Source organism: Oncorhynchus kisutch, linkage group LG14, assembly GCF_002021735.2.
Source record: "Oncorhynchus kisutch isolate 150728-3 linkage group LG14, Okis_V2, whole genome shotgun sequence".
NCBI lineage: Eukaryota > Metazoa > Chordata > Actinopteri > Salmoniformes > Salmonidae > Oncorhynchus > Oncorhynchus kisutch.
The window spans coordinates 13441776-13451714 of record NC_034187.2 but is presented as its reverse complement, the minus strand read 5'-3'; positions in this window follow the sequence as shown (position 1 = coordinate 13451714).

Genomic DNA, 9939 nt, shown 5'->3' with positions numbered 1-9939 from the left:
CAAACTGGAAGGGTGTTTGATAAACAGGAAACCAGTTACCAAACTGGAAGGGTGTTTGATAAACAGGAAACCAGTTACCAAACTGGAAGGGTGTTTGATAAACATGACACCAGTTACTGAACTGGAGGGGTCTTAGATAAACAGGAAACCAGTTACCAAACTGGAAGGGTGTTTGATAAACAGGAAACCAGTTACCAAACTGGAAGGGTGTTTGATAACAGGAAACCAGTTACCAAACTGGAAGGGTGTTTGATAAACAGGAAACCAGTTACCAAACTGGAAGTGTGTTTGATAAACAGGAAACCAGTTACCAAACTGGAAGGGTGTTTGATAAACAGGAAACCAGTTACCAAACTGGAAGGGTGTTCGATAAACAGGAAACCAGTTACCAAACTGGAAGGGTGTTCGATAAACAGGAAACCAGTTACCAAACTGGAAGGGTGTTTGATTACCTAGTCTGTCTATGCCACAGTGGCGTGTGTGTGTTGATGTAATCCACTGCAGGAGACAACATAAAGACCTGTCTGGGCTGGCTGTTAAATTGCTGGGTTTCTTTTTTTCTTGTATCTTATGTTGTTTTTTTTGAGCTAAGCTTTTAGGAGAGAACGTGCTAAAGTTCAGAAGTAGGTCAGGATTTTGGAATGTTTTCTCTCACTGAAGTTGTTTAAGTAGGCCGCCTGGCGAATGCTCCCTCCTCAGTCTCACACTTATTGGCTGACATTACCAGTCCTGGCCTCACCCCTCAGATGATTAATTCTAGTGCCTTTATCTCCTCCAATATCTGTGTGTGTGTGTGTGTGTGTGTGTGTGTGTGTGTGTGTGTGTGTGTGTGTGTGTGTGTGTGTGTGTGTGTGTGTGTGTGTGTGTGTGTGTGTGTGTGTGTGTGTTGTACAGTCGTGGCCAAAAGTTTTGAGAATGACACAAATATTAACTTTCACAAAGTCTGCTGCCTCAGTTTGTATGATGGCAATTTGCATATACTCCAGAATGTTATGAAAATTGATCAGATGAATTGCAATTAATTGCAAAGTCCCTCTTTGCCATGCAAATTAACTGAATCCCCAAAAAACATTTCCACTGCATTTCAGCCCTGCCACAAAAGGACCAGCTGACATCATGTCAGTGATTCTCTTAACAAAGGTGTGCGTGTTGACGAGGACAAGGCTGGAGATCACTCTGTCATGCTGATTGAGTTCGAATAACAGACTGGATGCTTCAAAAGGAGGGTGGTGCTTGGAATCATCGTTCTTCCTCTGTCAAACATGGTTACCTGCAAGGAAACACGTGCCATCGTCATTGCTTTGCACAAAAAGGGCTTCACAGGCAAGGATATTGCTGCCAGTAAGATTGCACCTAAATCAACCAATTATCGGATCATCAAGAACTTCAAGGAGAGCGGTTCAATTGTTGTGAAGAAGGCTTCATGGCGCCGAAGAAAGTCCAGCAAGCGCCAGGACCGTCTCCTAAAGTTGATTCAGCTGCGGGATTGGGGCACCACCAATACAGAGCTTGCTCAGGGATGGCAGCAGGCAGGTGTTAGTGCATCTGCACGCACAGTGAGGCGAAGACTTTTGGAGGATGGCCTAGTGTCAAGAAGGGCAGCAAAGAAGCCACTTCTCTCCAGGAAAAACATGAGGGACAGACTGATATTCTGCAAAAGGTACAGGGATTGGACTGCTGAGGACTGGGGTAAAGTCATTTTCTCTGATGAATCCCCTTTCCGATTGTTTGGGGCATCCGGAAAAAAGCTTGCCCAGAGAAGAACAAGGTGAGCGCTACCATCAGTCCTGTGTCATGCCAACAGTAAAGCATCCTGAAACCATTTATGTGGGGTTTCTTCTCAGCCAAGGGAGTGGGCTCACTCACAGTTTTGCCTAAGAACACAGCCATGAATAAAGAATGGTACCAACACATCCTCCTAGAGGAACTTCTCCCAACCATCCAGGAACAGTTTGGTGATGAACAATGCCTTTTCCAGCATGATGGAGCAGCTTGCCATAAGGCAAAAGTGATAACTAAGTGGCTCGGAGAACAAAACATCGATATTTTGGGTCCATGGCCAGGAAACTCCCCAGACCTTAATCCCATTGAGAACTTGTGGTCAATCCTCAAGAGGCGGGTGGACAAACAAAAACCCACAAATTCTGACAAACTCCAAGCATTGATTATGCAAGAATGGGCTGCCATCAGTCAGGATGTGGCCCAGAAGTTAATTGACTGCATGCCAGGGTGGATTGCAGAGGTCTTGAAAAAGAAGGGTCAACATTGCAAATATTGACTCTTTGCATCAACTTCATGTAATTGTCAATAAAAGCCTTTGACACTTATGAAATGCTTGTAATTATACTTCAGTATTCCATAGTAACATCTGACAAAAAATATCTAAAGACACTGAAGCAGCAAACTTTGTGAAAATTAATATTTGTGTAATCCTGAAAACTTGTGTATGTGTATGTGTGTGTCATTGGTGTGCATGCATGTGATTAGTTTGAGTGTGTGCCAAACATTAATGTTTCTCTTTCACCTGGGAGGGCTGTTAGATTTGTTAAGAGCAAATTACATGTCTGTGTGAAATGTGCGATAAACAGGAAACCAGTTACCAAAACTGGAAGGGTGTTTGATAAACAGGAAACCAGTTACCAAACTGGAAGGGTGTTCGATAAACAGGAAACCAGTTACAAAACTAGAAGGGTCTTTGATAAACAGGAAACCAGTTACCAAACTGGAAGGGTGTTTGATAAACAGGAAACCAGTTACCAAAACTGGAAGGGTGTTTGATAAACAGGAAACCAGTTACCAAACTGGAAGGGTGTTCGATAAACAGGAAACCAGTTACAAAACTAGAAGGGTCTTTGATAAACAGGAAACCAGTTACCAAACTGGAAGGGTGTTTGATAAACAGGAAACCAGTTACCAAACTGGAAGGGTGTTTGATAAACAGGAAACCAGTTACCAAACTGGAAGGGTGTTTGATAACAGGAAACCAGTTACCAAACTGGAAGGGTGTTTGATAAACAGGAAACCAGTTACCAAACTGGAAGGGTGTTTGATAACAGGAAACCAGTTACCAAACTGGAAGGGTGTTTGATAAACAGGAAACCAGTTACCAAACTGGAAGGGTGTTTGATAACAGGAAACCAGTTACCAAACTGGAAGGGTGTTTGATAAACAGGAAACCAGTTACCAAACTGGAAGGGTGTTTGATAACAGGAAACCAGTTACCAAACTAGAAGGGTGTTTGATAAACAGGAAACCAGTTACCAAACTAGAAGGGTGTTTGATAAACAGGAAACCAGTTACCAAACTGGAAGGGTGTTTGATAAACAGGAAACCAGTTACCAAACTAGAAGGGTGTTTGATAAACAGGAAACCAGTTACCAAACTAGAAGGGTGTTTGATAAACAGGAAACCAGTTACCAAAACTGGAAGGGTCTTTTATAAACAGGAAACCAGTTACCAAAACTGGAAGGGTCTTTTATAAACAGGAAACTAGTTACAAAACTAGAAGGGTCTTTGATAAACAGGAAACTAGTTACCAAACTGGAAGGGTGTTCGATAAACAGGAAACCAGTTACCGAACTGGAAGGGTGTTTGATAAACAGGAAACCAGTTACCAAACTAGAAGGGTGTTTGATAAACAGGAAACCAGTTACCAAACTAGAAGGGTGTTTGATAAACAGGAAACCAGTTACCAAACTAGAAGGGTGTTTGATAAACAGGAAACCAGTTACCAAACTAGAAGGGTGTTTGATAAACAGGAAACCAGTTACCAAACTAGAAGGGTGTTTGATAAACAGGAAACCAGTTACCAAACTAGAAGGGTGTTTGATAAACAGGAAACCAGTTACCAAACTGGAAGGGTGTTTGATAACAGGAAACCAGTTACCAAACTGGAAGGGTGTTTGATAAACAGGAAACCAGTTACCAAACTGGAAGGGTGTTTGATAAACAGGAAACCAGTTACCAAACTGGAAGGGTGTTTGATAACAGGAAACCAGTTACCAAACTGGAAGGGTGTTTGATAACAGGAAACCAGTTACCAAACTGGAAGGGTGTTTGATAAACAGGAAACCAGTTACCAAACTGGAAGGGTGTTTGATAAACAGGAAACAAGTTACCAAACTGGAAGGGTGTTTGATAAACAGGAAACCAGTTACCAAACTAGAAGGGTGTTTGATAAACAGGAAACCAGTTACCAAACTGGAAGGGTGTTTGATAAACAGGAAACCAGTTACCAAACTAGAAGGGTGTTTGATAAACAGGAAACCAGTTACCAAACTGGAAGGGTGTTTGATAAACAGGAAACCAGTTACCAAACTAGAAGGGTGTTTGATAAACAGGAAACAAGTTACCAAACTGGAAGGGTGTTTGATAAACAGGAAACCAGTTACCAAACTAGAAGGGTGTTTGATAAACAGGAAACCAGTTACCAAACTGGAAGGGTGTTTGATAAACAGGAAACCAGTTACCAAACTAGAAGGGTGTTTGATAAACAGGAAACCAGTTACCAAACTGGAAGGGTGTTTGATAAACAGGAAACCAGTTACCAAACTAGAAGGGTGTTTGATAAACAGGAAACCAGTTACCAAACTAGAAGGGTGTTTGATAAACAGGAAACCAGTTACCAAACTAGAAGGGTGTTTGATAAACAGGAAACCAGTTACCAAACTAGAAGGGTGTTTGATAAACAGGAAACCAGTTACCAAACTAGAAGGGTGTTTGATAAACAGGAAACCAGTTACCAAACTAGAAGGGTGTTTGATAAACAGGAAACCAGTTACCAAACTAGAAGGGTGTTTGATAAACAGGAAACCAGTTACCAAACTGGAAGGGTGTTTGATAACAGGAAACCAGTTACCAAACTAGAAGGGTGTTTGATAAACAGGAAACCAGTTACCAAACTGGAAGGGTGTTTGATAAACAGGAAACCAGTTACCAAACTGGAAGGGTGTTTGATAACAGGAAACCAGTTACCAAACTGGAAGGGTGTTTGATAACAGGAAACCAGTTACCAAACTGGAAGGGTGTTTGATAAACGGAAACCAGTTACCAAACTGGAAGGGTGTTTGATAACAGGAAACCAGTTACCAAACTGGAAGGGTGTTTGATAACAGGAAACCAGTTACCAAACTAGAAGGGTGTTTGATAAACAGGAAACCAGTTACCAACTGGAAGGGTGTTTGATAAACAGGAAACCAGTTACCAAACTAGAAGGGTGTTTGATAAACAGGAAACCAGTTACCAAACTGGAAGGGTGTTTGATAAACAGGAAACCAGTTACCAAACTAGAAGGGTGTTTGATAAACACAAAATTAGCAGATTGGAGAAAGCCAGATGTCCTGCTGGATTAAAGTGATATATAGTATGTTAATATAGTGTATTGTTTTGTGTGTGTTTGTTTGCATGTCTGTGTATGTTAATATCTCAGCTGTGTAAGTGAGTGTGAGGTCTGAGCTATCACACTGGGCAAAACAGGTTGAATCAACATTGATTCCACATCATTTCAACAAAATTATTCAATGTGATGTGGTTGAATGAACACGTAAAACTGATTGGATTTGAAAAAAGTCCTTAACTTAAAGGAATTTCATTTTTTTTTTTATCCAACCTTTAACCTAAATCCAATGACGGTGACATTTTTCATAGATTTTATGTTGAATTCACGTTAGTTGACAACTCAACCAAATGTAAATGGGAACTAGACCCAATGTCTGTGCTAAGTGGGATGTATGTGTGCGTTCATATCTCAGCTGTGTGTTCATATCTCAGCTGTTTCAAGTTTTACTGCCAGGTGCACAAGTACACTGAAATGCCTTTCTTGCAGGCTCTAAACCCAACAATGCTACTCCCAACAATGCTGCTCCCAACAAGCTGCTCCCAAACATTTTAAACCAGCATCAGAAAATGTAGTCTATCATAGTTCATGTGGGATTCAATGACATTATGAAGGGCAGCTCAGAACAGCTGAATATGGATTTTAAAGAAGTGATTGGGTCTCTGCTTGACACCACAACAAACGCCCCATAATATCTGGCCCTCTGTCCTCCCTAAATCGTGGCATTGAACGGTTCAGCAGACTTTTAGCCCTCAATAACTGGCTACGGGACTATTGTATCTCTGTGGGTGTAACATTTATTGAAAATGTTGATACCTTCTGGAAGCAAAGCTGGTTTTATAAGGAGGATGGAATCCACCCAAGTCATTTGGGTTCCTGGATCCTTTCACAGCATTATAAGGCTGCGTTGAGACATTGACTATATCAATGACCCCAGCTCAGTTAATCCCTACCATTGTGTCGCTGAGTTGTCATAATGCTTCTGAAAATGTACATTATCCCAGCGGAGTTGGAAGACACAATGTAAGTCACCTAATGTCTGTCCCTCTTACTGCCCTGAATGCCTCTGCTAATCCCATAGCTATTGTATGCAGTAATCATGTGCCTATAAACCAGAGTTATACTGTTAGCACTGAGGCTGTGTGCAGCTCACCCTGCACTAACATAAATAACATGAGCATGTCTACTTCTGCTAAGTTTCCTAGTAAAGCAATGAAAACAATCAAGTATCCCATAAAAGTGCTAAAAATAGCCCACATTAACATATGTCTCTTTAGAAACAACATTCACGATTCACCATTTCTGATGAGCCTTTGAGAGCGGCGAGCCAAGAGTACAAAGGTATTTTATAGCCAAGATACACCCATTTCAACCTACATGACGAACAACCGATACATAGAATGGGTCACAAGGTTAAGATTTGTATGAAAGATACCTATAATACATACCAGACAGCATCTGCTGTGTCAACAGTTTTCATTGTATAGACCAGTGTCTGGCCCCGTATAGAACAGAAGCATTAACTCATGCTCTGGAATGCTCTTTAGGTTTTATCACCCAAAGACATGGTAAATCTCCTGTCAGTGTTATCTCCCAGAGGCCCATCCTCAGTAGAACACACAATAGTTAACAGAATTCTATATTCTGTTGAATAAAACAACCATTGATGCAATAAAAGCATTCTAACATAATCTTGCAATTTTTCCACAACATAACAGATGTTATTCATATTCTGACAATCTCTGAAACTCACTTAGATAATACCTTTGATGAAACAGTGGTATCAATACATGGTTATAACATCTTCAAAAAATACAGAAATGCCAAAGGTGGAGGTGTTGCCGTTTATATTCAGAACCACATTCCTGTAAAGCTTAGAGAGGATCTCATGTTAAATACTGTTGAGGTAATATCGCTACAGGTTCATTTGCCTCACCTAAAGTCCATTCTGGTGGGAAGCTGTTATAGACCACCAAGTGCTAACAGTAAGTATCTGGATGACGTGTGAAATGCTTCATAATGTAGGTGATATTAACAGAGAGGTATATTTTCTGGGTGATTTTAAATATTGACTGGTTTTCATCAAGCTGCCCACTCAAGAGAAATCTTCAAACTGTAACCAGAGCCTGCAACCTGGTTCAGGTTATCAGTCAACCTACCAGGGTAGTTACAAACAGCACAGGAAGGAAATCATCATGTATTGATCACATCTTTACTAATGTTGCAGAAAATTGCTTTAAAGCAGTATCCAAATCCATCAGATGTAATGATCACAATATAGTAGCCATATCTAGGAAAAGCAAAGTCTGAGTAAAGCCAGTGTGTCTATGGATGCAGATGAGTCAACACTATACACATCAGCTACTACAGTGACTGAAACGACTGCAATGCTTAACAAAGAGCTGCAGTTAGTAAGTTGGTAAGGTATAAATGAGTCCTAAATATTTCAAAAACTAAAAGTATTGTATTTGGGACAAATCATTCACTAAACCCTAAACTTAAACTAAATCTTGTAATGAATAATGTGAATTCAGCAAGTTGAGGTGACTAAACTGCTTGCAGTAACTCTGGATTGTAAAACTGTCATGGTCAAAACATGTTGATACAACAGTGGTTAAAATGGGGAGAAGTCTGTCTATAATAAAGCGCTGCTCTGCCTTCTTGACAACACTGTCAACAAGGCAAGTCCTACAGGACTTTTTGTTTTGTAGCACCTGGACTACTGTTCAGTTGTGTGATCAGGTGCCACAAAGAAGGACTTAGGAAAATGGCAATTGGCTCAGAACAGGGCAGTACGGCTGGCCCTTGGATGTACACACAGAGCTAACATTAATAATATGCATGTCAATCACTCCTGGCTGAAAATGTAGGAGAGAGTGACTTCTTCACCCATGTTTTTGTAAGAGGTGTTGACAAACTGCACAGACACCCATGCATACCCCACAAGACATGCCACCAGAGGTCTCTTCACAGTCCCCGGGTCCAGAACAGACTATGAGAGGCGCACAGTATTAAATAGAGCCATGACTACATGGAACTCTATTCCACATCAGGTAAGTGATGCAAGCAGTAGAATCAGATTTAAAGAACAGATAAAAATGCAACTTATAGAACAGGGGGGACTGTGAAGATACACACACTAGCACACGTTCTCTACACACACGTACATTGTAATGTTGTATTATACATCTTGTTGTGTAGATAAGTAGTGGTGTAATAATGTTACATGATGTACTGTTTTCTCTTTTGTTTTATATGTACAGTAAGTGTCTTAATGTGTTTGGACCCTAGGAAGAGTACCCTAGGAAGAGATCCTGGATGGCAGGGAGCTTGATGTAGAGGTCCTGGATGGCAGGGAGCCTGATATAGAGGTCCTGGATGGCAGGGAGTTTGATGTAGAGATCCTGGATGGCAGGGAGCTTGATGTAGAGGTCCTGGATGGCAGGGAGCCTGATATAGAGGTCCTGGATGGCAGGGAGCTTGATGTAGAGGTCCTGGATGGCAGAGAGCTTGAAGTAGAGGTCCTGGATGGCAGAGAGTTTGATGTAGAGGTCCTGGATGGCAGAGAGCCTGATATAGAGGTCCTGTATGGCAGGGAGCTTGATGTAGAGGTCCTGGATGGCAGGGAGCTTGATGTAGAGGTCCTGGATGGCAGGGAGCCTGATGTAGTGGTCCTGGATGGCAGGGAGCCTGATTTAGAGGTCCTGGATGGCAGGGAGCCTGATGTAGAGGTCCTGGATGGCAGGGAGCTTGATGTAGAGGTCCTGGATGGCAAGGAGCCTGATGTAGAGGTCCTGGATGGCAGAGAGCTTGATGTAGAGGTCCTGGACGGCAGGGAGCTTGATGTAGAGGTCCTGGACGGCAGGGAGCTTGATGTAGAGGTCCTGGACGGCAGGGAGCTTGATGTAGAGGTCCTGGACGGCAGGGAGCTTGATGTAGAGGTCCTGGACTGCAGGGAGCTTGATGTAGAGGTCCTGGATGGCAGGGAGCTTGATGTAGAGGTCCTGGATGGCAAGGAGCCTGATGTAGAGGTCCTGGATGGCAGAGAGCTTGATGTAGAGGTCCTGGACGGCAGGGAGCTTGATGTAGAGGTCCTGGACGGCAGGGAGCTTGATGTAGAGGTCCTGGACGGCAGGGAGCTTGATGTAGAGGTCCTGGACGGCAGGGAGCTTGATGTAGAGGTCCTGGACTGCAGGGAGCTTGATGTAGAGGTCCTGGATGGCAGGGAGCTTGATGTAGAGGTCCTGGATGGTAGAGAGCTTGATGTAGAGGTCCTGGATGGTAGAGAGCTTGATGTAGAGGTCCTGAATGGTAGAGAGCTTGATGTAGAGGTCCTGGATGGTAGAGAGCTTGATGTAAAGGTCCTGGATGGTAGAGAGCCTGATGTAGAGGTCCTGGACGGCAGGGAGCTTGATGTAGAGGTCTTGGATGGAAGCTTAGAGCTTAGCCCCAGTAATCAGAATCAGAATCATGTTTATTGTCCTACAAGAGGAAAATCTTGGCACAGCTCACACACAAATACATAAAACAGAGGAAGAAAAGAACAGTCAGGCAGAAATAGTCCAGATGCTGCAGTCGATGAGTGGTGGCCATGATGCTCCGGT